Source organism: Mauremys reevesii, linkage group 1 (genome assembly GCF_016161935.1).
Source record: "Mauremys reevesii isolate NIE-2019 linkage group 1, ASM1616193v1, whole genome shotgun sequence".
NCBI classification, from domain to species: Eukaryota; Metazoa; Chordata; order Testudines; family Geoemydidae; genus Mauremys; species Mauremys reevesii.
The window spans coordinates 46,159,996-46,186,887 of record NC_052623.1 but is presented as its reverse complement, the minus strand read 5'-3'; the positions used below and the strand labels follow the sequence as shown (position 1 = coordinate 46,186,887).

At 43.5% G+C, this 26,892-nt stretch overlaps 1 long non-coding RNA gene across 3 annotated transcripts in view; it reads left to right on the top strand.

Annotated features, from left to right (window-relative positions):
- Positions 1–468: 468 nt before the first annotated feature.
- Positions 469–26,892, top strand: part of LOC120380353 — a 53,251-nt gene continuing 26,827 nt past the window's right edge. For all 3 annotated transcript variants that reach the window (XR_005587735.1, XR_005587734.1, XR_005587733.1), the window contains exons 1-3: positions 469–530; positions 6,795–6,927; positions 13,752–13,848. This is a non-coding gene — a long non-coding RNA (uncharacterized LOC120380353). The remainder of the gene's footprint in view (positions 531–6,794; positions 6,928–13,751; positions 13,849–26,892) is intronic.

Below are 26,892 nucleotides of genomic sequence, written 5' to 3'. Positions count from 1 at the left end.
AGCTCTGAATCAGTCCTACAAGTGGTATCCCATGCACTGTGGGGAGATCTGTTGATTAAAAACAGAAGCAAACCACTAAAGGGAAAGAGAGGGATCATTTCAATCGCAACTATTGAGCAGAAAGGCAAAGCTAAAGGACTGTGACTGATTCATTGAATAAGTTATTCTTCCATAGACTGAAGCATCCATATATTTGTCATTAAAGTCCCTTTTTAAAGAAGTGAAAGATACTAGTAGAAATAAATGAATACCAGCAGAATGAAATTAAGCAGAACAGAGTCCCAATGGTATTTAATTCTACAGTCTATAATGAATGGATATGTGTTTCTGAGAGATAAACTAGATAAACGGACCACAAGATCCAATCATTAATCACTAGAGAGAACATGACCTAAACATCAAAACAAAAGGAGAAGAATGGAATGTTCTATGGAGGAATGCTGTGAAAATTCCTAAAAATGTCAGAATGAAAAATATTGGGCCTGATTCTCCTCTTTGCAGTGGTGTAAATCAGAAGTAACTCCACTTAGGTCAGTATAAAACTTGTTATTATTAGGCGTTCAGTACACAACTGGTGTGAGTGAAGATAGCTGGCCCCATTAATAATAAATATATACACAGGGCATACCTAACACTCAAATCTATAATTGCCAAATGATGGATTTGGCAAGAATTAGTGTTTGTTTGGAGAGAGTCATGGGTAAAAATAGGGTGAGGTTGAATTTTGAAAAATTTTGTTGGTCACATTAAAACTTTGCACAATGAAAAGTGGTAGCTGGCTTAGCAAATGCTTTGGCTGAGTTTTTCAAACCCTATAGCAGGAGATTTTTGATCCAGGTCTCACTTTATCCCCAAGCCTCTAAGTTTAGAGGGATTTGATACAAGGTTCTGGTGTGGCCCATCTTCATATATATTCATATTCATGATATATTCATATTTCACTTATTAAAAATTGGATCTGTACTGGTACACAGAGTATATGTACAAGTGATAAGATTGTTCAACACTGGTTTGAAGGCTATATAGTAACTCTTCAAATTAAAGATCTGTCAGGCATATATTTTATCTGTGCTCCACTTTTAGGATGTTGTATCTCCCACTGGAGTTAAGGTCAGTTAGTTTCCTGGACTTTAAGGCCCATGTTCTCCCTACAGCTAACAAGTGCAGAGAAGAACCAACCATTGTAGAATTCAGGGCAGGGGGATTGAAACTGGAGGAAGCAGTGGCTCCATGTAATGCTGCCCCTTCCCATTCATGCCACAGATGCCTCCTTCCACTTCAGTGCAGTTGGGTTGAGGCCCTGTGATGAGCAAGCCAAAGGTGGGATACAGTAGGCCAGGAGATACTGCCTCACATCTTCAGGGATGTGTAAAAGATTCTATTAACCCTGTTGGCACTATCTTCCATATAGTTTCCATAGCACAGGATGGAAAAACTCCCTGAGCAAGGAGACCATTAGATTATCAACTAGGACTTCCCATCTAAGAGGCCAAAAATTACACCAAGTTATCCCTACACTGAGCCCAGTACAGAGAGCACTGGGAGGCCATTACAGAAACCTTTGGGAGCCCATTAGATCATCATCTGACCTCCTATAGGCCACATAATTTCATCTGATTGCCCCTGTATGGAGCCCAGTAACTTGTGTTTGGCTAAAGCATATCTTCTAGAAAAGCAACCAGTCTTGATTTGAAGATGTCAAGAGCTGGAGAATCCACTGTTTCCTCCAATGGTTAATCACCCTCACTGTTAAAAATGTGTGCCTTATTTTTAGTTTGAATTTTTCTGGCTTCAGCTTCTACCCCTTGGTTCTTGTTAGGCCTTTCTCTGAAGACCCCTTTATTTCCTGGTATTTCCTCCCCATAAAGGTACTTATACATTGTAATTAACTCACCTCTCAATCTTTTTGTTCTTTTTAAATCTCTCACTGTAAGGCATTTTCTCTCTGCTCCTACTCCTGAGTCTATCTATTGCATTATCCCTTTTTGCTACAGCGCTGCACTGGGAGCTCATGCTGAGTTGCTTGTCCACTATAACTCCTAAATCTTTTTCAGAGTCACTGGGTTTCCAGAAAAAAAGCCCCCATTCTGTAGGTTTGGCTTGTGTTCCTTGTTCCAAATGTATGACCTTGTATTTAGTTGTATTTACACATATTTGATTTGAATAGGCCCATCTTACCAAGCGATCTAGAGTGCTCTGTATAAATGCCCTGTGCTCGTTATTTATAACCCCACCAGTCTTTGCATCATCCGCAAATTTTATCAGCAGTGGTTTTCTATATGGGGAGCAGGCGTTTGGGAGCAGCTGCCAGACAGAAGCACATAGGAACTCAAGAGTTGAGGAGGCAGTGCTCCTATGATTTGCGGGTGTGGAGCAGTTAGGAGGCTCTAGGGATCAGACACTCACAGCCAATTAGAGTGCATAGAATTGGATAAATGAAAATTCACGGAACTGATCCACTGTAAAACTAGAGTAACACTGTGGCCCATTGCGTTAATTGTGGATTTGTAAATTTTAAGGCCACAAGGACCATCACGATAACCTAATCTGACCTCCTGAATAATAACTCAGCCCACAGAACCTCACCCAGTAAATCCTGCATCAAGTCCATAACTTCGGATTAAAGTAGAGCATATTTTTAGAAAGACCTTTAATCTCAATTTAAAGATTTCAGTGACAGAGAATGCATCACATTCTTTGGTAAATTGTTCCAGTGATTAATTACCCTCACTGTCTATATTTTGCCTCTTATTGAGCCACTGGAAGTTTTAATTCTATATTCATTGTATGCCTACATCTTTAATTTTACAGATAATATTTGGCCTTTCCTCACTGTTAATCACATTGAAGGCCCTAAATTAATCTAGGGAAGAGAGAGAGAGAATTTAATACATTATAATATGTTTAAAGTTTGCTGTTGATAGAAACTATTTCTAAAGAGAAAAAATATTCGGTTATATATCATGTATTATATGAGATTGTAAGACTGGGCAAAGTGTGTGTGTGTGTGTGTGTGTGTGTGTGTGTGTGTGTGTGTGTGTGTGTGTGTGTGTGTGTGAGAGAGAGACCACAGCTCTGTTCAATTTGCTGAAAAAAAAAAACAGGATGTTTTGTTCATAAAAGCAAGACAGAAATTATTCCCTTTTTCTTATTTTAGCTGCAAATAATGGTGCCTGCTCCATAGGGCATTTTTAAATAAGAAGGTTTCCAAATCTGGCTTTATTGTATATAGATAGCAAACACCCTAATTTTTACATTATTATGTCTCAGAACATACAAAAACCTGGTTTTCATTGACACTGAGCCCCTTTAATATCACTCTAGCAGTGAAATGGGCCACTCCCATTTTCAGGCTTTTTTTTTTTTTTTTTTTTTTTTTTTTACACAGTGACAGAGCTGTGTAAAAGGCCTTCTGTGTAAATGTGAATCAGGCCTAAGTGTTTTTAGGGAGTAAGAGCCTAACTTGCGTTGGCTTACTAGAAATTATGAAAATATTATAATTAAACAGGTTCAAATAACTTGAATATATCAGTGTCATTACCACACCCTCTTTTTAGTCTGTCTAATATCTTCTTTAAGACAAGACCATAGATATGGATCCTTCATTAGAGCTCTTGTAAAACTTCCCATTTAAGAACAAAGAGGTTGCTGAACCTCTGATTAGAAACCAAGTTATAATTCAGTGCTCCTGCATTTCCTCCAGTGCATTTGGGATGACTGTATAGGAAGAGTATACTGTGATCTTGGGGACTGGATGAAACCATAATTTGGAGAAACAAAAGAATTTGGGACTGAAAAATCCTAAATCATCTCTGTGATCCTGACAACTGTACTTTGCACTGGGGTAATAGATCATGTGTAAATAATAATCCCTGAAATTAAATGTGTAGATATTGGATACTTTCTCAACTTCACCCACTAATAATAATTTTGTTAGTATAATGTATTGCTATCAACGGCTTCTACAGTGTAGCTTTCAATTATTGGGTCATACATTCCATTTCAAAATGACTCAAAGCTTTAGCTGACTTTTCCTCATAACAAATATTTGCCAAATGTCTTTTGCCACCTTTTCTGTTGCTGTGTTTTGCCTAATTTTGGAAATGAATTTAAGATTAATTTGCCTAAACCATCTCAGATTATATTTATAAATACCATAATAACTCCTCAGCACCCCAGTGTCACCATTATGATTAAACACACTTAATTTGTCCTGTACCCATTGTACTGGAGATTTTAATTTTTCCGTGGATCCATGTCTACACCATTCAAGTTACACATTCTCACATGCTCCTCAGCTAGAGTAACTGTATTGCGTCTCCAAGAGGGACTCAGGGACCCACCGCCGAATTGCTGCCGAAAAATGAATGAAGCGGTGGCGGCAATTCGGTGGCAGGTCCTTCCCTCCGACAGGGACTCAGGGACCTGCCGCCGAATTGCCGCCAAATAGCCTGGAGCCGGCCTTTGCCTTGGGTGCAAAAATTCCTTGTTAATCAGGAGTAACTCCATTAAAGTGAATGGTGTCATGCAGAGCTGTAACACCAGTATGAGATAAGAATCAGGCCCAGAGACCTTAGAATTTATCCAGTGCTCAATAAGTCATGTGCATGAAGGGAGCTTTTGCCTCCCTACACAAGTGAAAATTATAAATTAAATACAAATAATAGGAATATATGGGGGAGGGAAATACTAGAGTCCAATATCTCTATTAACAGTGCAACTAAACTTATCACATCAGTAAACAAAATAAATACAGTTGAAAAAGACATAATTATCAGCCTGCTCAAATTCAGAAGAAAATATATTTAAGTATTGGCTCTATTTCAAGGCTTCTGTTCTAATCTCTGCCTGCATTACATTTGTGTTACTGGTAAGAGGACATCAAATTTAACATAAATACTAAAAGCCCAGTATGCTTTGTGAATGGCTCTCCAGTGGATTTCTATAGTGCACTACATGCGTACCAGAAGAAATTCTACAAAGCTGTATGAGCAGTAATTACATCTTTTTTATGCTTTGAGTAATCTGAGGAAACACTGTTTTTAGAGAGGAAGAGAAAGCATGACAATATAATATATTAACATCCAGGGGATCTCAGGGAATGAGTTCTTAATAATTTTCTTTAAGACTTTCTGACTTCAGAGAATGTAATTGAGTTTTCCTCTAAAAAACAACCCCTGCGCCACATCATGGAGCTATCCTCCATCACACACATCATCTTGAAAAAAGTTACACTCCCTATACAGTAAAAAAGTATCTTACTTTGTAAGGAAGGAAGCAAAAGCTAGAAAATAACAAGACACAATGCTAAGATCACAATGCTAAGATCACTTTGTATTAATAAAAAAGGTCAGTATTAATTAGAACAAGGGCAACACTTCCCCGGGACTAAGGAAAGTACCAGGAATAATTTGACCTGAGTATGAAATGTAGGGAAACAACATTGCTCTATATCTACTATAGACAGGGAAACCCCAATTTCACAAACTTCAGTTAACCAAAACTCCCAGTAAGCCAAAGTTCACCTACATGCCGTAGGGCTGCTCAGTGGTCCAATACTGCTTAGCTCAACAGGAGGGAAATGTCAGGCTGTACCGTTGTTAATTATTGTGTGTATTGTGTATATTATGGTAGCACCTGGAAACCCCAGTAGAGTAGAATGGAAAGGGTTATTTGTTTGGTTTTTTAAAACCAAAACTATCTTGGTTTTCAGCAACCCAAAACTGAAATTTGTTGGCCAAATACTGCTGAGACCTTTTTTTTTGGCTAAAACTCAAAAATTGTTTGACCAAATGGCTTCTGGCTTTTCTTTTTCTGTTTAAATAATTGCATTGAAATTTAATATTTAACAAATTATAGATCCAGACTCTCTGCCAGACATTCAGATCTGGGTCATCTTCTAACTTTGAGGTTTAGCCAGTTAATTTTCCAGTTATCAAATTCCAAGTTAGGGCTCTTCACAACAGGACTGTTTTTGTCTTCCCAAAGGGAGTATTATTACTACTGGGGCCACAAGACAATTCAACACAATTTGGAAGCAGGTGAAAATGACTAACTACCTTGAGGTGCAGCTGTATCCCGTGACTGCATCTGGTGTTATCCAATATTTTTACTCATTCAATTTGGTCAAGATTGGGTCTCCTGGTTTAAGCTTTGTTTTAAGCTCTTGTGTAAGCTTTAGGCTGCATGCTGGTAAATAAAGAAGAGAGCCTGAGACCTCTTAGATTTGACATCTCAGTCTCACATTCTTTACGCAGCATGACTTATAATGAATATTTACTCAAAAGTTAGCAGTGTTATACTGATCCATTGACCCATAAGCAGCTGAGTCAGGCTTACTCCTGGGACTGAAGAATGGGGTTGCCCTACAGCTCAGTAGAGATAATCAATTTTGTTAGCTGTAGAGTTTTATTAGTTACCTATACTGTGCTCCCTGAGGGGTCTATTCTCTTGAAGGTGGGGGACTGGAAGTAAGTTCCTTGAAATTTCATCCCAGAAGCTTGGAAGTCAGCCCTGGCAAAGTAATGAGCATTGTCAGTGATTATTTCTGACAAAAGACAAAACTAGAAAAGATGTCTTTTAACTTCCTGTGACCTATTGACGTTTGAGTCTTGTGAGAAGCAGAATTTCTACAAATTTAGAAAGATAGCCACTGGGAGCAGATAGTTATTTACCTTTTCTTGCCACAGGTCTAGTGCTATTCTGCTGTAAATCTTACTAGGTACAACTTTTGATATGAACATTTCTTTGAGTTGTGTATTTGTGGTTATTCTGTACAACTTGCTTGATTGTAGGTCTTACTCTGTGCCGGAGCATCCCACTGACATTCCAGCTTACTCATGGCATTTCTAGAAAACCCTGTTATCCTGATGTATCCTTTCTAAAATATCCTGCAAGGACAGTGGAGCTACAATGTCATTCCCAGAAGTAATTGGACCTTCAGTTTCAAAGAGATTCATCTAATTGTAAAATAATAGAAGTCATGGACCAGATATGAGGTCCTGCTAAGTAACTGGGACAGCCATGCTTCTAAACTTGGGTCCAGTTGCAGTTGCATATCAGCACTAGTGGCTGTTTTAATCAGTTCTAATTTCTGTGGTGAGACTAAGAGGCCAATAAAAATGGCACACGCTTGGGCTGCTATATTATCCAGAGCCTCCAGAAAATCTGAGTGATCAATAGAGCTCTTTGATAAGGTGTCAGCCATTACTAGGGACTTTTTTGGTGCATATGCTACAATAACTTTGAATCTTATCAAATGTATGAGTAAATGAAGATTTTTAAAGTTTAAACTTTTTCTTTAAACAAACACTGTGAAGGTACAAGTCATACCATTCCTCTGGGGTCAGAGGCCTGCAATTGACTGATTAGCCCCACCTGCTGCACCTGAGAGAGCTGTAACTCGATTAGCTGACTGTATAAAAGAGGGCAACAGGAAATGGAGGGGGGGGGGAGACTGTACACCCTGCAGAAAGCTGAGGGGCCACGCTCCCAATGGACTGCTACTGGAGCTACTGAAAAGAGGGAATTGCTTCAGAAACCAAATGGACAGAAGGGAGACTGTGTGAAGTCCTTTATGCCTGAGGTATAAGCCTGGAAATTCTGGGTTGCTGAAGTTACTGGTGTGAGGGACAGACTTGGGGAAGGGACTACTGGGCCTGCACAGACTTTTGAAGGAAGAGTCAGGGAGGTTTTGATTTGTTTGTTCATCAAGCTTAAAATCAAACTGTTTCCCCTGGATTCCCTGAGAGCGCTCAGGCAGAATTACCCCAGGGAGTGAGCTGGCTCAGCAAGAGCAAAGCCTGGTCCAGGAGGAGGAGGAAGCTATCAGACAGTTTCCAATCCTTTTACACGTGGCATCTGAACAGGGACTGACCTGAACACCTTCCATTGAGAAGGGCATGGAGGAGATACTCTAACTGACAGTGAATCAACAGCAGGCGGAGAATGAAAGGAATCACCAGTTCCAGGAGGCGTTTCTTGCTGGCCACCAAACAGTGCCTGCAGGAAGCCCAGCTGGTTGAATATGAGCAGAATCGACAGTTCCAAGTAGAAATGGCCCAGCTGCTCTCAGCAGCCACTGGAAAAAGGGTGGTCATCTTATTTGTGCATATATATTCCAGAACAGCCTTTGGAGTTGATTCTGCAAATGTATCTTGAAAGGGCTTTCAGTTCATCGCCTAAATCACTTGCGTCAATATCATGCATGTCATCATGTGTCAACACTGTCTCTAATGCCATGCGTTGCTGGTGTAGGTCTTCTTCAGGTATAGTGAGGAGTTTTGGAATATCATATAACATCCCAAATATACTGCTGTGTTCCTTGAGATGCATGAAACGTTCAACTGACTGTATTGCACAATCTAGCACCTGGTTAAAGAATTCAACTTTGAATTGTTATTTGGGGTCTCTTATGGGATTATCCCGTGCCTCATAACCAAAATATCTTCTTCTTCAATGACTAATCCCTCATTTGACTGGTAAGACTGTAGGTATGACTTTGCTTTGTCCGGTTGTTCCATTGCTCCAGATATATCAAGGTCAACACCTTGGAGTCTCTTGCTTATAACATTTATTTCAAACAGTATGTCATGCCACAACACTAAGCCACACAGAAATTTGAAGTTATGTATGTTTCTGGTGATTCCATTTCCCTCTGCCACTGTTCTCCCTCAAACAGTTCCTGTCATAGTATTATCCTCCATAATGGCAACTATGGCATCATCTATCTTCCCAATGTGGTGTTTAATAGGCTTTATCGCCTCCACTCGACTTTCCCATCATGTGGCACTCAGTGGTTTCAGTGTCAGGAGGATGTTCCCAGATGTTGCTTCAAAATTTGCCATCGATGAGTTGATGCAGAGAAAAATACATAGATGCTTTGAATTACATTAAAAAATTCAGCAGCCTCACTAGAAGCTGATGCTGCATCACTGACCACCAAGTTCAATCAACGAGAACTGCATGGGGGAAAAAAAAAAAGCTTGAGGGTTTAACTCTTGGATCCGTGTCTGCACTCCTGTATTCTTTCCTCTTATGTTGGCACCATTATCGTAGCCCTGACCTCTCATGTCAGCTATCGCAATTTCCATATCTTCCAGCTTTTTAAGAAGCACATTTGTCATACCAGCTACTGTAGTATCATCAATGTCAACAAATTCTAGAAAATGCTCTCTGACAGTCACCATTGCAGGGACATTTTCTCTAGATTCTGTTAGTGTTACAAAACACACCATTAATGCAATTTGTTCTGTATGGCTGATGTCAGGTGTGCAGTCCAGAATAACAGAGTAATATCTTGCTGACTTCAGATCTGCCACAATCTTCTGTTTGACTTTTGTTGCTAGTAACAATATGATCTCATTTTGAATTGTTTTTTCCAAGGTAGTGGTGTGTGAACATTTCTTGGGTGGTGACTCTTCTTAGATGCTCCTGGAGTACAGCATCAAACTCAGCCATCAGCTCCACAATTTTAAGGAAGTTTCCATTGTTTGGCACATACAGCTATCTGAAGTGCCACGCAGTGCTAGGTTTTGGGTAGCAAGCATTCTCACAATGGCAATGAGCCTTTTCAGAACATTTTGACAGTAAAGAGACTCTGATGCAATCTTCTCTTGATGCTAATCATCTATGGTGGCCTTTAACCTGTCTCATCTTAAGCTCTTTCCACCTATGGAATGCTCTCTGGTGATTTGCTGCCTTCTCATGGCGTCCAGATTTCTAGCCAGATTTTTCCAGCCCATTGTTCCTGTAGAACCCAATGTGGCTGGAACATTGGACTGGAAGAGTTTGCAACAAAAACAGTATGCAGCATTCTGGGTTTGAGTACATAAGCCTCACTTTGTCACCCCTGGGGATTTCACACCAGTAATGTGTTGGATGGAAACTTCTGTTTTCATTGTCTTTGGGGAACATGAAGTTTTTCACTTGCTGTGGCCCATTCAATACAAGGAAGTCCCTCAGGCTACTGCTCAAGTGGGTCCACAGTCATGGATCATCTGGACTTAAGGAACTAAACTCAGCAGCAGCTGTTTCTTATGCCTCCACCACACTCTTCTCTGATCTACACTTTTCTTCAGGAATGTGCATGGTTACATCCATTTGAGATGGAGATATGGATGCTGCAGTAGCTGCCTGGTCACCGGCACTCTGACTAACTGGAAGATTAGGCATCTCCTTACCACTCACATCCTCACTGGGGCCACCAGGCTCACCGTGAACATCTGTGTCTATGTATCTCAGGAGAGCTCCTTCCTGCTTAGATAGAAAAGCTTCCTTTGCTTTCTTTCTTTTTCTGAATGCTGCCCCAGAGGGGCGTTTTCTTCTTTCACTCATGACTGCTGTTCTGTGCCAGCTATAGTGACTCTCACTCAATTGAAGGGGACAAATAAGCAGGCTGGTAGCAGGGCCTGAGTGAGGGAAGATATCAGCATCTTAAGGGCCTAACTGGCCCTACCACTTCAGTTGACTGCCTATTTTCCTCAAGTGGGTTCAGGGGAGCAGCAGGAAACAGGAAGCTCCCTGAGAAGCTGGTGTTAATCAGTCCAGGCTCCTGGGGGTGCTAGAGGTACATAAGTCTCCTCCTCTCTCTCCCTTCAGTTCCTGCTGCTTTCTGTTATTCCCTCTCACCTTTTCTCCTGCCTGCCTGTTATGTCTCTTGTGCCCTCCTTCCTCCAGCACAGCACTCCACCATCTCTGTGCATCTAGAACAGAGAGAATACATATGCACCAGCAGCACACACAATTTTCTACACTCTGGGTCCTAGTGGTGCCCCTGCACAGTCTGGCACCTGAGGTGATCGCTGCAGTTCGCCTCATGGTAAGGCCAGCCCTGCCACCTGCTGATATGAGACAAGTTGCACCAGTTTATCAACAGAAGACTAATCACATGCCCAAGATGTCATTGTTCACAATTGTTAAACACATACTGTATTTTCTTCTCCCTCCTGCTGCTGCTAGTTGCCTGTCTGGAGTAGCAAAGACAGCTTTTTTAAAATACCCAGCGTCTCTTTTAGGACCTACAGCATCTTATTACATTAGAAGTAATAAGACCAATTTCTCTTCTTCAGTCCCCCCAGGGAACTAAAACATTACAATGTGACTTAGGGCACCAGTTCAAATAGGGAATAATGAATTATGACTAGCCGCTCTGAACAATTACTCTAAGATGGGAAAATTTTGTGCAAAGGATTTGTCAATCACTTACAAAGAGATTCAAAAAAATCACTGTTGGCACACATTTAACAATCAGAAAAAGGGACTTAATCACAACAAATAATTTAGTGAATATGATCACCCAGCTCTCCCTCACTTTGCATCATAACATAAAGGCATGACAGCACAATGTGATGCACACAATGACGTGAGGGTCTGATTTTCAGAAGATTGACTTCAATGCAAGTTGTAGATGCACTTCTTACAATCAGGCTGTAAGCCTTGGAGAACAAAATGATAATGGTAACCCTAATCTAAATCAAAGCCAAAACCACTATGTTGGCAAATAAACTTGACACGATAATGACAAAATAATGACAAACTGAAGGAGTTGTTGTCCAGTACTAACAATACTGCTGTGTGGGGAGTAACTGTGGGAGGGGGCTATTATGGCTTTTCATTTTGCCAACTGATATATCCTATACCAAAGCAGCAAAGAGTCTTGTGGCACCTTATAGACTAACAGACGTTTTGGAGCATGAGCTTTCGTGAGTGAATACCCACTTCGTCGGATGCAAGTAGTGGAAATTTCCAGGGGCAGGTGTATATATGCAAGCAAGAAGCAGGCTAGAGATAACAAGGTTAGTTCAATCAGGGAGGATGAGGCCCTCTTCTAGCAGCTGAGGTGTGAAAACCAAGAGAGGAGAAACTGGTTCTGTAGTTGGCAAGCCATTCACAGTCTTTGTTTAATCCTGAGCTGATGGTGTCAAATTTGCAGATGAACTGAAGCTCAGCAGTTTCTCTTTGAAGTCTGGTCCTGAAGTTTTTTTGCTGCAGGATGGCCACCTTAAGATCTGCTATTGTGTGGCCAGGGAGGTTGAAGTGTTCTCCTACAGGTTTTTGTATATTGCCATTCCTAATATCTGATTTGTGTCCATTTATCCTTTTCCGTAGAGACTGTCCAGTTTGGCTGATGTACATGGCAGAGGGTACATCAGCCAAACTGGACAGTCTCTACGGAAAAGGATAAATGGACATATGGATAAATGGGCATATGGATAAATGGGCATATGCCAGCAAAGACTGTGAATGGCTTGCCAACTACAAAACCAGTTTCTCCTCTCTTGGTTTTCACACCTCAGCTGCTAGAAGAGGGCCTCATCCTCCCTGATTGAACTAACCTCGTTTTCTCTAGCCTGCTTCTTAATTGCTTATATATACCTGCCCCTGGAAATTTCCACTACATGCATCCGACGAAGTGGGTATTCACCCATGAAAGCTCATGCTCCAAAACGTCTGTTAGTCTATAAGGTGCCACAAGACTCTTTGCTGCTTTTACAGATTGTAACGGGTCGGACTCACCCCTGCGGCACCTCCTGCTGGTGACTCCAGGAATTAGCTCGTTCCAGCGCTGGAGCGCCCTCTGCAGGCTGGGGATCCACCTGTCCTCAGGCCCCCGTGTCCCTCCCTGGACCTGGTGCCCTCTTACATGGGGTGCTGCCCCCTAGCAGTAACCCCTTTCTCTCAGGGCTTCCCCTTCTCAGGGAACCCCCACCCTCTATCCCCACCTTGCCTCAGTGTATGGCTACTGCCAGTCATTGTCTAGCCCCACGTCCTGGGGCAGACTGCAGTATCAGCCAACTCATCACTGGCAAGGAGGGTTTGGATCTGCTGCCTTGGCCTACCCCTGGGCTGCCCTCTGCAACCCCCAGTACCTGTTAGCCCAATGCTAGGCCACAGCCTGGGGCTTTCCAGGCTGGAGCTCCCCAGCTCCTCAGCCTGTCCCCAGCCCTGCTCCACTCAGGTACCCGGTCTAGCTCCCTGCAGCCAGGCCTTTCTCTCTCTGAAGGCAGAGAGAGACTGTGTTGGCTTCTAGCTTCCCTGGCCTTTTATAGGGCCAGCTGTGGCCTGATTGGGGTGTGGCCCAGCTGCAGCCACTTCCCCAATCAGCCCAGCTTTAAAGGCTGTTTTCTCCTGCTACAGCCCCTTCCCAGGGCTGTTTTTAACCCCTTCAGGGAAGGAGCAGGGGTCCACCCTGCTACACAGAACCAGACCAACACGGCTACCCCTCTGATCCTATACCAAGAAACATTTGACACTATAAAGCAACCACATATCACGTTCCTCAAGAACTTTAAAGAGCTACTTTCTAGTGTTGGCATTACGTAAGTGCCAAGCATTTCTGAGCAAGTCATAAACTCTGGGGTTTGTTCTCATGTCTGAAGAGAGTCGTTCTGATCAGCAGGTTCTACATACAGTCATCCTGACCTTCTTTCCCAATAGTTGTCAAGACTGTGAAGTGTAAACACTCTACAGGTTACCAAAAAGTATTGCAGCCATCCAGCTCAGTGAGTCTAAAACTGTGGTCCAACAACCACTGATCCATGGAAGACTACTAGATGACCCATGGAGCTGCTTCTGTCATAATGTTTGTGCATCTATCTGTCTTTCAGGATGACGCCTTTTAATTTTCTCTCAAGCCCAGATGCTTTATAGTTTTCCAGAAGCTTCTTGGCCAACTAAAATTAAAAAAACAAAGAACCTCTTTGCATCCTCTGTAACTGCTTCTGTCTTTTCTTTCTTAAATGTTTCTTTAGGGATGACAATAACATTGAAGGGGTAGCCAACACACAGGAGGGCAGAACCAAACTCAAAATGGCCTGGAAAGAAGTGAATGGTGGCAGTGGCTTCAAGGTAGAAGTTTTGTTCTAATAAATGTAATGCCCTTCATTCAGATAAAAGAGCTAGCCCAGCTACAAAAGGCCTATGCGAATGAAACAACACGTTGCATTTTGTGTGACAAGTAAATTTTTCAGTCTCCTTAATATTCTTTTAATATTCCTTTCCCATGTATCCTAGCGTTATAGTCGCTGCAAGGAATGTGTTAAATCTAGACCTGGATGGGAAATGTTTTTCCCAGCCTGTGAGAATTTGAGTTTTCAGCAATATTTCCTGTCCTCATTTGGACCCAGAAGTCAGAATCTCAAATTTTTGCAAACTACACATAAGAAACAAAATTCTAATTGGGTCAATCCAAATGGTACATTTTGATTTTAACATTTTTTTCTATAAATAACATTTCTAAATGAAAAGTTAACTTATTTTGACTTTTTTTGCTTTGAAAATTCCAAAACAGGGCATTTAGATGATTTTTTTCTCAACATTTTATAAAATGGGAAATTTGTCAAAACCAACCCTTCCTGAAAACACTTTTGGTTTCGACAAACTGGCATTTTTCTAAAGAAAAAGTTTTGTTGAAAAGTTCATGACCAGCCCTAGTTAAATTTGGATTAGGGAATTCTGGAAGGTATGTAGCCAATAAGAATGTCTCCATTTTAAGAAGCATGAATAAGTCTGAGAACAACCACCTAGCTCCTGAAGACTCTGGTTTATTTCTGGACTGTCTTAAATCTTCCAGAACCGTTTTATACAAAAGGAAAGGACCATTAAAAAACTGATGCCTGCATATGGTGAAGCTAATTTACTGAAAAATGTCCAGAATCCCTTTCTTACTGTTCTGGCTCTGAACGAAGACCACCTTCAGGCACATTCCTGACACCAGGGCAATCGCCTGGACAAATTTCAAGTTCCTGCTACAAAAGCATGGAAATGCTAGAGATTCTCAAGTAAACAGCTGAAAGCATTTTTCAACATGGGCAAAACATGTTTTTCCCTAGTCTGACTCTGAGAAACAGCAGAGTTGTTTCTGGTAAAGCCTTTTTTTAAAAGTCTTGCAAAATTATAAGTAACTGAAAACAGGATCTTGTAATGGAAACTGTTAGGCAACCTTTATCATAGACAGTGCTATCAGCTCAACCTGTAATTTTTGTTACAGTATCACCCCCTCCCACCAAGGATCTGGCCAGGATCAGGCCCTGTAATGATATGTACTGTGTACTCAAAAAGAGCTTAAAATCGAAGAATTGTATTTGTTTACAAATGTTGAGCACTGTGTTTATAATAATTATTAAATTTGCAGCAATTGTCTGTTAAAAGCTTAGTTTCCTGCAGATATTGCAATGGTACCGCCAACCCCAGGCATTGCCTGCCCCAGGTATTCATTTGGGCACAAAAATCATGGAATTTTTTTTTAGTCATGGTTTTTAAGACAAACACATATTGGGTGCATTTTATTTGCCTACAGGTTTCTGAGCCATTAGGTGAACTTGCTTCAGGTTTTCAGGCTTTTCTCCATAACCACGGGGGCTAGCAGCATCCTGGTTTTTAAATGAAAGATGAGATTCTCACCTAATCACATGCCTCCAGCAGTTGGAGCTTTAAGAAAAATACCAAATATTGCAAGACACACAATAAAATTAGAGTTGGTAACATTGCCTGAGGGCCTGATTCTCAGTTCACTTAAAGCCCCTTTACAATACCAAAGAAGAATGGTCTTCGTGTAAAGGATTCAATATATTTACCAGCTACGAAACATTTTCCCCTTGCAAAGTAAGGTTTTCTGCAATTTGCCTTTTAGGAATCTATCTTAAAAAAACTATAAGCACTTAACCTTCTGTAACAATATTCATAAAATCCCTATAAATTGAAGTTAAAACTTTGTTCTTGAACAATGAGTGAGAGATGTCTGCAGTCACTGAAAGAATAGCAGAGAAACTACCATTGGGAAATAGGGCTGTAATTAGCTGATGCTGATTCCCCATCAGGAAATCACTGTATGAAAGGAAAAGAAAGAGGATGTTGTTGCCCTAGGAGCTGAACTAAAAGTGAAATAGACAGACAAGATACCAGTGAAAGACTCTGGTTAAAGGCTATTACTGGAAAGACTGTCGGGATATGGTAAACCTGTTTCATTTTATTTGTTTGAACTCTGGCTGTGAAAAGCTATTTATTGTGGTTTTGCTCTTTGGCCCCAAGGGGTGGTTTTAGTTTGCAAGATGCTAAATAAAGGTGAGACGATCTCTGCTCCTAAGAGACATGACCATGCTGCAACAGGTGCACACCCAATGAAATAAACTACATGCACAAACTCTGCAGCTGTGTGCTCCAGATCCATAATTGTGCATACAGACCCTGGTCCAAAGCCCTTTGAAATCAATGGACAGAGCCTCACTGACTTCAGTGGGCTTTGGATCTGGCCCACAGTGAGGCTTAAGCATCCACAGCCACCTGTTTCTTCAGCAGGGATGTCTTTGCTATAGAAGTATTTTTTAACAAAGTTTAGCCTTTAAAGTCCTCATACATACATTTCGTCCAACACAAAACAAGCCAGTGCAAACCAGCATAGCAACACAGTGTATTTTACCACAACAGACCTACTTTTTGGACATTGTGCCAAGACTTTGACATAAGTATTGCAAAATTGTTTTTTCTGCCAAGGTAACAGCTCAGCCATTCCCTTTCAGATTTGATATCCTTTTGTTATCAGCTTTTCTTGTGAATGAGCGCCTGACGTGTTTGGAAATGAAGTGAAATTAAGTTTCTCCTCATGATTGCAAAATATCACTTAAAAAGACTGAGAGCATTTGTTTTCAGAGAAACTTACGTACGTTGTGGTTAAATCATCCAACTGTCATCTTGGATGAAGCAATATCAGCTGGCAGAGGAAGGCATATCTACTACCTGTAAGTCCATAATTGTGGACTAAGATGAGTTCAGAGAAATTCAGCTTCTCCTATAGGGCACTTGTGCACCCTAAAGTTGTTCAAAGTGAAGGGCTTGATCCTGCAGGTCTTGAGCGCCTGCAACACCTAGTGATTTCAATGGCACCTGAGGACACCCAGCTACTTTGGGATCAGACCTTAATACAGTATGATTAGTCCTGGGATCCAAGAATATCTATGACATTCATTCTTGGGACTCTAACAGAGTCAGGGCAGATCTAGACAGCAAAATCACCAGATTGACTAACAGGAAAACAAAGGTCCTTTAAGCAGAAAATGTTGCTCCTCTCTTTAGAGACTGGATCCTGAGAAAGACTGAGTGCCTGCAACTCCCACTGATCCTGATATCTTTCAGGAAGCATTTAATGCAGGCTGGGACCCACAGAGAACTTATATCAGCAATAATAGACATATATGGTATTGATGACTGGGTCAATTGGAAATTTTGGCATTTTTTGGCTCTGGTTTGGATTTGGCTTTCCACAGTCAGCAGTGGCTGAGCTTGGTCATGGTAGAGATGGGGTCCTGTTACCCATTTCTGGATGGAAAATACCTTCAGGGAAAATTGGACTAGAATGTTATTTCAAAAACTGAAGATAGATAGTTTCTAAATAATGTTTAACTACCAATCATCAGACAGACACCTCTAAATCTTTTATCAGGTAGCAGGATTTTAAATAAAAAGAGCTTTAAGAAAATATTTTAGGGAATATATAGTTTGAGTATCTTAATATTTTTGAGTTTTCTGGGTCATATTTTTAAAAATTTGTGGCATTCAAATAATCTGTTTTCTCAATAGATACTTCCTATTTTTCTTCATCTTCGTGCCCACCAAAGGTTTTATATTAAGTGATCTTTATCCAAATCTTTTTCATGGGTGGAGTTTCCCAGTTGGATAGGATAATATAATATCCCACAGCTCTGCAGGTTCTCCTTGTTTGGAGGTATTCAAATTACTGCCTAAATTTTCAACAGACGCGTATCTCTGCTCGGTGAGCAATTTCTCATCTTCTGTCCGTAAACAGAGACCTGGAAGTTCCCCAGGAATTCGTAGCATTCCACTGGGGTTCATTCTCAGCTCAACACTGTGTCTGAGCTCTATGCTGATGCTCTGGGATTTGAGCCATTTGTATAATGAGGCTCTCTCTCTGCCTGCTGATGACATACAGCTGTATTTTTCTTTTAAGGCCATTTCTTCCCAGTGTTGTTTTATTGTTGTCTGCTGCCTGTAAGATATTTGCAGCATAATAAACCACAGGTTTTTTGTGGGGGTTGAATTTGTTTGGAGGCACCTGTTCCTGTTGTCACAAGACACCTTGTTTCTATATGAGCAACAGAACTTGCCTCAATCCTTACATGTCACTGTGATGGGGTTCACTCACTGCAGGTGGCATCTCCTTAGGGATCAGTTCTCACCCGGTCTGGTGCCCTCTTTCATTGGTTATTCAAGCTGTGATCCTTCTCTCTCTCTTCACGACTCAGGGTGCTCCCTTTTCATGACTCAGCCCTTTGGCCAGGTCACTATAAGTCCTCCCTTTCTGCAGTAACAAAGTCCCTTTGGACCAGCTGCTCAGTTGGCATCTCCAAAGCTCCTGTGCCACTTCCCCGTGGCTGGTAGAGGAACCCAGGACTGCTCTCTTCATTGGATTCCAGCCCAAAAACCCTATAACAAGCAGCCAAGGTTCACACAGTCCTACCCTTTGATGGTGTTTCCCTGGGCTTCTTCCTACCTAGCCCTCTCAGGCATTCTTTTACCACAGCTCCTTTGTGGTTGACTCTTCTTCCAGGGCTAGAATCCCAGGGTTTATTCTTTCTCTTGGGTTTTCACCTCCCCTGCTCTGTGCTCCCAGAGAGTAACTGCAGACTCTCTTCCTGCACCCCACTTCTGCTGCAAAGTTCCTGACTTTATACTCCAGCCTACTCTTTCCCAGCTGGGTTTCTTCTTCAGTTAGGCCTGGATCTCCACGCGGTGCAATTTAAGTGGTTAACTGGCCACATAGTCACCTAGCCACCAGCAGGGGCGGCGAGTTATATGGGTCCTTGGTGCCCAGGCTCCTGCAATATTCAGGGCCTGGGGACCTAGCCCCACCAGTGCTTGGAGCTGGGTCTCTCCTCTGGCCCTGCCTGCCCCTCCCCTGCACGCCTTCCCTGAGTGTCCCCTGGCCCCCCACTTGCTGCCCCCTCTGCTCTGCTGGCTCCCGGCATCAACTGCCACCATGGGGTCCTAGTGCCCCCCAACCACTAGTGCCAGGGCAGGCTGACCCTGACCTTGCCCTTCTGCCTCAGACCCTTCCCTTTTCCAGTGGGACCCTCCACCAGCACAGCCCCCCCCCCGGCAGTCACCACTCCTGCCCCATCCCTCACCCCCAGTAAGGCTACAGTGAGGGGCAGCAGCCTCTTGGAGAGGACATCCACCTCTTGGAGAGGACCCATCAACTCCCAGCAGAGGAAGAAATTAGGAGAAGGTGGGGCTGGATAGGACATACACTACGCAAGCAGCCAACCAACATCACCAGACAGGCACTGCGGTGGAACCCCCAAGGCAAGCGGAAAAGAGGCCGTCCAAGAAATACCTGGCGATGCGACCTTCAGGCTGATAGCAAAAAAATGGGCTATACCTGGAACCAGCTAGAGCGAATGGCCCAGGATAGAGGACTCTGGAGATCTGTGGTTGGCGGCCCATACCCCAATTGGGGTGACAGGCGTGAGTGAGTGAGGGGCAGCAGCAGGGGAGAAGATGCATATGTGATGGCAGCCCCCCCCTCCCCTCGGCACCCACCACAGGGGAGGCGAGGGGGCTTCCTGGACCTGAGGGGGCCCTAGGAGCACATGCAGTGACAGTGGTGCGAGGTGAGTGTGTTGCCGGGGAGTGGAGAGGGGGAGTCCTCCTCTCTGGCCCCAGCCCCGGGGCAGCCTTCCTGCACCCCAAACTCCTAATCCCAAGCCCTGCCCCACCCCAAAGCCCACACCCCAGCCAGAGCTCTAACCCCCCCCATGCCCCAACCCTCTGCCCTAACCCTGAGCCCCTCCCACACCCCAAACCCCTCAGCCCCAGCTCTGAGCCCCCTCCTGCATCATGAATCATCATCCCCAACCCTCTGCCTGAGCCCCACCCACACCCCAAACCCCTCATCACCAGCCCCACCCAGAGCCCTCACATTTTTGCATTTTTTTAAAAAATATATGGGCTTACAAGGCAGGTGTGTGGGGGCAAGGCTTGGACCTGTTCTGGGCAGCACCAAAAATTATACAAACCTGCCGCCCCTGGCCACCAGGGACAGTTGTGAATATCTCATCACAGTCACCTTGTACTTAGACTTTTGGCCTTCAACTTTCCATACCCAAGATAGAGTTCTGCATACACCTTGTTGCTGGAAGACTTATACAAATACCATTGCTGAAGTACAGTTCTCTAGATCAGCGGTCCCCAACCTTTTTGGCACCAGGGACCGGTTTCGTAGAAAAAAAAAATTCCGCGGACCTGTGGGATGGTTTTGGGACGATTCAAGCGCATTACATTTATTTTTGTACTTTTATTTCTATTATTATTGTAATATATAATGAAATAATTATACAACTGACCATAATGCAGAATTAGTGGGAGCCCTGAGCTTGTTTTCCTGCAACTAGACGGTCCCATCTGGGGGTGATGGGAGACAGTGACACCCGAAGTGTGTTGCTTGTGTCCAGTCTACTCCGTAATCTCGTTTTGGTTGCTGTCACTGCAGAAAACCCTGCTTCACAAAGATAGGATGTTGAAAATGGAAGTAAGCTTTTCAGTGCTTTTGTGGAAATCTCAGGATATTCCGCCTTGACTTTAATCCAGAACGTATGGAGATTTGAAGTCGTCTCAAACATACTTTTAAGGCCACCGTCATTTGTGATCTCAAGCAGTTGATCCTCTTCTAGCACGGATAAAGTCGATTCACCTGGCTTATTCACAAATGGGTAGTGGATCCATTCCTTCCCAGTTCGGGGGTCTTTTGTGGTTGGGAAGTAATGCTCAAACTCTTTTGAAAGCTGAGATAGGTGATCATGCACCAGCTGGGAAAAAGAAGGCCCTGGCTCAGTCTCTTTCAAAATCTCTGCTAATGTTTGAAACATGTCAAAAATCCCAATGTTCACTCGTCGCCCCCATAATTCTAGTTTGGCTTTGAATGCAGCCACTTTATCTGCCGACTTGAACACAGTTGTCGTTCTCCCCTGAAGTGACAGATTGAGTTCGTTGAGCAGGTTGAATATGTCACACAAGTAAGCAAGTTTTATGACCCATTCTGTGTCACTGAAATGTGCTGCCCGTGGTGACTGTTTTTCTAAAAGAAATCTCTGGAGCGGCTCTCGTAACTCAAAAACTCTGGCCAGTGATCTACCTTTAGAAAGCCATCTCACTTCTGTGTATAAGAGAAGACGTGTGTGCTCTGCGTCCATCTCCTCACAGAGCTGCGCGAACAGACGTGAGTTAAGGGCGTGTACTTTAATGTGGTTGATAATTTTAATCACATCCTGCAAAACTTTGTTAAGTTCAGATGACATTTTTCGGCTAGCTAGCATTTCTCTATGGATGATACAGTGCATAGACTCACATTCAGAAGCGACCTCCTTGACCCGAGCAGTGAAACCAGAAAGCCGTCCAGTCATGGCAGCTGCTCCGTCCATGCATATAGAGACACAAAATGACCAATTCAGTTTTCCTGACATGTAATCATTCAAAGACTTGAATAGTTCTGCAGCTGTGGTGTTGGTTGGCAACAAAAGTGCACATAACATATCCTCATGCACATCCTCCTGAAAAATATATCGCACAAAAACAAGCATTGTTGCCTTGTTGTCAACATCGGTAGACTCGTCAACCTGGATTGCATACCACGGTGACTCATTCACCCTCTCTAACAATTGTGCCTCAATATCCTCTGCTATTTCATCAATTCGTCTAGTTATGGTGCTAGCTGAAAGAGGAACACATGCCAGCTTTTGAACTACAGCCTCTCCTAAAAGTTCACGACAAATGTCCTTAGCAGCAGGCAGGATCAACTCTTCACCAATAGTAAAGGGCTTCTTAGCTTTAGCAATGCGGTTAGCCACTAAGAATGATGCTTTCAGTGCAGACACATTTGATGAAGTGGTGGCCTTCAGTAATTGCTTCTGTTCTTCGTGTTCACGTTTTTTTCTTTTGAAAAACTCCAAAGGCTTGTCTTTTAATGCAGGGTGCTTGGTCTCCATGTGGCGAAGCAGTTTTGAAGGTTTCATGGCTTCATTGGATAGCCGGTCGCCACATATTATACAAAGCGGGCGTGGAGAATGTGAGTCACCTGTTGCAATGAACCTGTAATTTAAGTAGGACTCTTGGTATTTTCTTTTAAATGCAGCTTTCTTTTTGTTGGCCGTCTTAGAGTCTTCTGCTGTCTCATCATTGGGTCTTTCCCCCTTTTCAAAGAAGCTTTGCAGCGACATTTGGTTTTTTTTACTCATTTTGGCCAGGGTTAGCTTGTGGGCTTACCAAAACTGTGCGGGAAAGAGGCATGGACGGAAGTGGTAAATAAAATAATGGGCGGGCCACGTGCGGACTAATATAGGTGTCGGGTTCTGACTTAAAGCCTGCCACCAGATGCAGCTGTATATTTGAAGTACATCAACTCACTTGCCACTATAAAGCCTGCCACCAGATGCAGCTTAATTGTCACTTGCCACTCACTGATAGGGTTCTGATATTAGTCTGCAAGCGATTGATTTATTATGGTCTCTGTGCAGTGAAACCTCTGCTAATGTAATCTGTTTTTGCAGCCGCTCCCCAGCACTAGCATCATGGCCTCAGCTCCACCTCAGATCATCAGGCATTAGATTCTCATAAGGAGTGCAAAACTCCCTCCATCGCATGCGCAGTTTACACTAGGGTTCGCGCTCCTATGAGAATCTAACATCTGACAGAAGGCGGAGCTGAGGCAGTAATGCGAGCGACGGGGAACGGCTCTAAACACAGATGAAGCTTTGCTAGCTCACTCACCGCTCATGTCCTAGCCGCTCACGTCCTGCTGTGCACTCACCGCTCATGTCCTGCTGTGCGCTCGGTTCGCGGCCTGGGTTCCTAACAGGCCATGGACCGGTACCGGTCCGCGGCCCGGGGGTTGGGGACCCCTGCTCTACAGTATTTGTAGCCAGTCTCTAAAATATTTGTAACAGTGTTCCAAGATATCATTATGTACATACAAATAAAAATCAAGAGACCATTTCCCACCCTGCTCAGATGATCAGTAAAAATAAACTGATAAACTAAGAATTTGGGAAGTGTTAACAAGGCAAAGAGTGTTCCTTTCATACCAACTTTTTTTTTGGGGGGGGGAGGGGGAATTTTTCACACACACACCCCCAACTCCCTGCTCTGTGAGGCTACTTAAATCTCTACTAATTAAAAAAAAAATCTGACTTTATTGTCATCACATCCAGTTCCAGAACTTTGGTTGTCAGGAAAATATCAACGCTACGATTTGCACTCCCCTATGTGCCGTATTAACTAACATTCCCCTCTGTTCCTCTCGCTCATTTCTACCTTTCAATTCTTGCTTCTGTCACTTGGCACTAGTGTGTGGGGTACTCTTCCCAGAGACACTTTGTGTTTATTCAAGTATTACTTGGCTCAGTGACCAGAGTCACATGGGGTCTCAAGCTCGGGGGTGGGGGGTTAGAAGGGGAAGAAGGTGAAGTCTAAAAAATTTACTGAATATTTCCTGAAATTTTACCAAATTGTATCAGCGGCTGGTATGGAGGCTGCAGGAGGTGCAGTTTAGGGGTGTGGGATAAAAGTGGTTGGGGAGCAGAGACTCTAGCAGAGGGAGGAGATTGGGGAAGAGGATTTAGGTGCTGCAGTCGGGTGGGTCAAAGGCGGTGGAGGATGGGCCTTACCAGGTCTGATACTGAGACCTGAAGTTGAATTGCTGGTCAGGATTAGTACTTTTCTGCATGATCCCCCCCACTCTGCACTAACACCCCCTTGTGGCCGGGCTGGGCCCTTCACTCTGGACACATGCCTGGGACTGAGCCAGCCTGGCCCCACCCTGCATCACCTCAGGTGTTACTAGGAGAGGGCAGCAAATTTTGGGCTCCTGGGTGGAGCCTGAACAGGGTGTGCAGTAAAACATGCCTGGCAGTGGCAATGCTGTTCCGCAGGCCACCATCACCCCTTCCCTGGAACCAGCATCCCCAGAGCCAGCTCTTTGGCAGCCCCTCTCCCTGGTATCCCCAGAGCCAGTTCCTTGGCATCTTCTATCCCCCACAGCAGCCCCAGAGCCAGTGTCATCCCAGCTGACTGACAGCAGAAGCAGCCTGAGATCCTCCACCCCTGCCACTCTCTTTGAGCAGGGGGAGGAGCCTTGCCAGCTCAGCACCACACTGCCTCTGAAGCTGCAGCAGCAGCAGCGCTACCATTCAGGGAGCAACATTTTATTGGATGTGTTTGGAGTGTTTTTCCCTCTACGGCACCCAGTCTGTGATGAAAAAGGCAAAGCAGTTGTGGTCAGCTAGAGCTGTTTATTTCATAACACTGCAACGCAGATCGTTCTTGTGTATGCTGATGTCCAGATGAGGAAGAGTTGCCTAGCTGTAAAGCCAATCAAATTCAATCCCATGGAATTGTTTACCTTTCCCTCACCCTTTCTCCTTATCTACCTGAAATTGTAACTGTTTGTGTTATATGCGTTCGGTACAAACAAGGCTCACAGACCCCAGTGAAAAAGGCCCATCTCTTTTCCCTAATGTCATTGTTTCATTATTCATATTGGGTCAGACTTGAGGTATTGGACAGGAACCAAATAAAAAAATTACCCAATTTCCTCTAAAAGAGTCACCTAATATTGAGAGACACAGCATGGGCTGGAGGAAGGGGCACTGGAAAGGTTGAATTCTATTTCCAGCTCTGCCACTTACGTGCTTTGTGACCTTGGGCAAGTCCCTTCACCTCTCTGTGCCTCTGTTTCCTTTTCTCAGAATGTAAAGTCTTCAGGGGAGGGACTGTCTCTCACTATGTCTGTACAGCGCCACATGCAAATGGGCTTCGATCCAGCAAAGCACTTAAGCACATGCCTTACTATAAGTGTCTGAAGTCTGGGGGCAACTCAGGTACTTAAAGTGAAGCACGTTGTCAAGCACGTTTTTTGGTTGGGGACTCTAGGAGCTCCTAGGATACAAACAGTATTTTTGTCAGTGGCCCTGAAATATTTTGAAAGATGAGGCATTCACTGTACATGGCCATTAAGGCCAATATTGAGTACCAAGCAACGTTAATTCACAAACTGTCCATGAATGAAGTACAAATGAACAATCTTTCCAGTATACTAAAAAAATCATCCCCTACCATTATTTTACTGGTTAGGTCCCATGATAGATCTCTTCTTGCTCTAGCTTCTCTAGCTTCCCTTCTCCCGCAGGGTCTCTCCTGCTAGCAGGTGCTTGTTTCCACCACTTTGGTGGGCACCTAAAGGGCTGCTGCTCTTCATCTTTGGCATTTCCATTGGATGGGAAGCCGCACTTCAAACAAATGCCTATTAATAGCTGCATTCTTACTTTCAATAAGCAACACAAATAATTAAAACTGAAAATACGTAACCTTCATACATTTACATACGGAAAGGTCCCTCAGGAACAGCTGCAGAAAGGCCCTATGCCTGCCAGCGGAAAGCTACCCAAAGTCAGAGAATGCTTGGTATCAGGGGCCAATCCTGATCACTCTCAACTCCCATGGACTTTAATAGGAGTCAGCAGTGCTCAGAAATTCCAAAGAGTGCTCAGGGCCTGCTGTTCCCATTGAATTCAGTGGCTCTCGGGATGCAATCTTTCAGGAAGGAAGTGTGAGCCCTGAGTAGCATTTGACTCCACGTGCAGCCCCACTGGCTTCCCTGGGACTGTGATTTGATTTGCATTTTTGCTGAGTGTAACACTCAGCGAGTTTTCTGACATGTAGTTCCCCATATTTCTCACTGCATGTACAATCGGCTACCAAGACATCTTCATTTGTCTGTTATTTATTTATTTATATTATATTATTATAGCACCTAGATGCCCCAGTCATGGGCCAGGATCCTTCTTGTGTTAAGCACTGTACAAACATCAAACAAAAAGATGGCCTCTGCCCCAAAGAGCTTACAGTGTACGTTTAAGACAAGAGATGGTGGATGCACACAAACAGATGGGAGAGTACAAGGAGTCAGCATGATAGGCCAGAGTCTCAGGAAACCAAGAGCCCAGCCGTTGTCAAGTTTTTCTGTAAGCATCACAGCAATGGAGAGAGCAAAGGAAGATAATAAGGCAGCTTTGTGGATGTTTATGCGGAGCTCCTCCCAAGCCTGAGGGTAGCTTGGGAGAAAGCACGGAGGTGCTTAATTGAAAATTTGACAAGTAGGCGATGGAGGCTGGCATCACAAGGTGATCCGAGGGAAGCACTGATAGCTCAGTAGTGAATAAGACGTGATAGGTAGGTTGGGGATAGGTCATGAAGGGCCTTGAAAATAAAGACAAGCAGCTTATATTTGATGCAGTAGAGAAGCAGGAGCCAGTGAAGGGATGTGAATAGAGGGAGGACATGGTAAAATGATGGGCTACAACAGCATTCCAAATGGATCTGAGCAGGGCAAGGCGCAGTAATCAAGCCGTGAAATGATGAGCGCTCGGATGAGAGTTTAAGCTGTGCAGATGGATAGGAAAGGCCCTATCTTAGAGCTGTTATGCAGAAAGAATTTACAAGATGTAGACATAGCCTGGATGTGAAGACCTAGAGGGAGGTGTGAATTGAAGACAATGCCCAAGTAATGGGCCTGAGTGACAGGCGGGATAATGGCATTGTCCACAGTGATCAAGAAAGGAAGTAGTGGGGAGGCTGGGGGAGGTGGAGATTAGGAGCTCAGTTTTAGCTTTGTTGAGCTCGAGCTGATGGCTAAACATTCACAAGGCGATGTCGGATACAGGCTGAGATTTTAGTTTGGACACAAGGAGACAGGTCTGGGAGAGAAAGGTTTACCTGTGCAAAGAGGTTTACCATCAGCAAAGAGGCTGAATTTGTAGTTAAATTCGTGTTTGCAGATGACATTACCCAGAGGTAAGGTGTAGAAAGAAGAGAAGGGAACCAATGGCA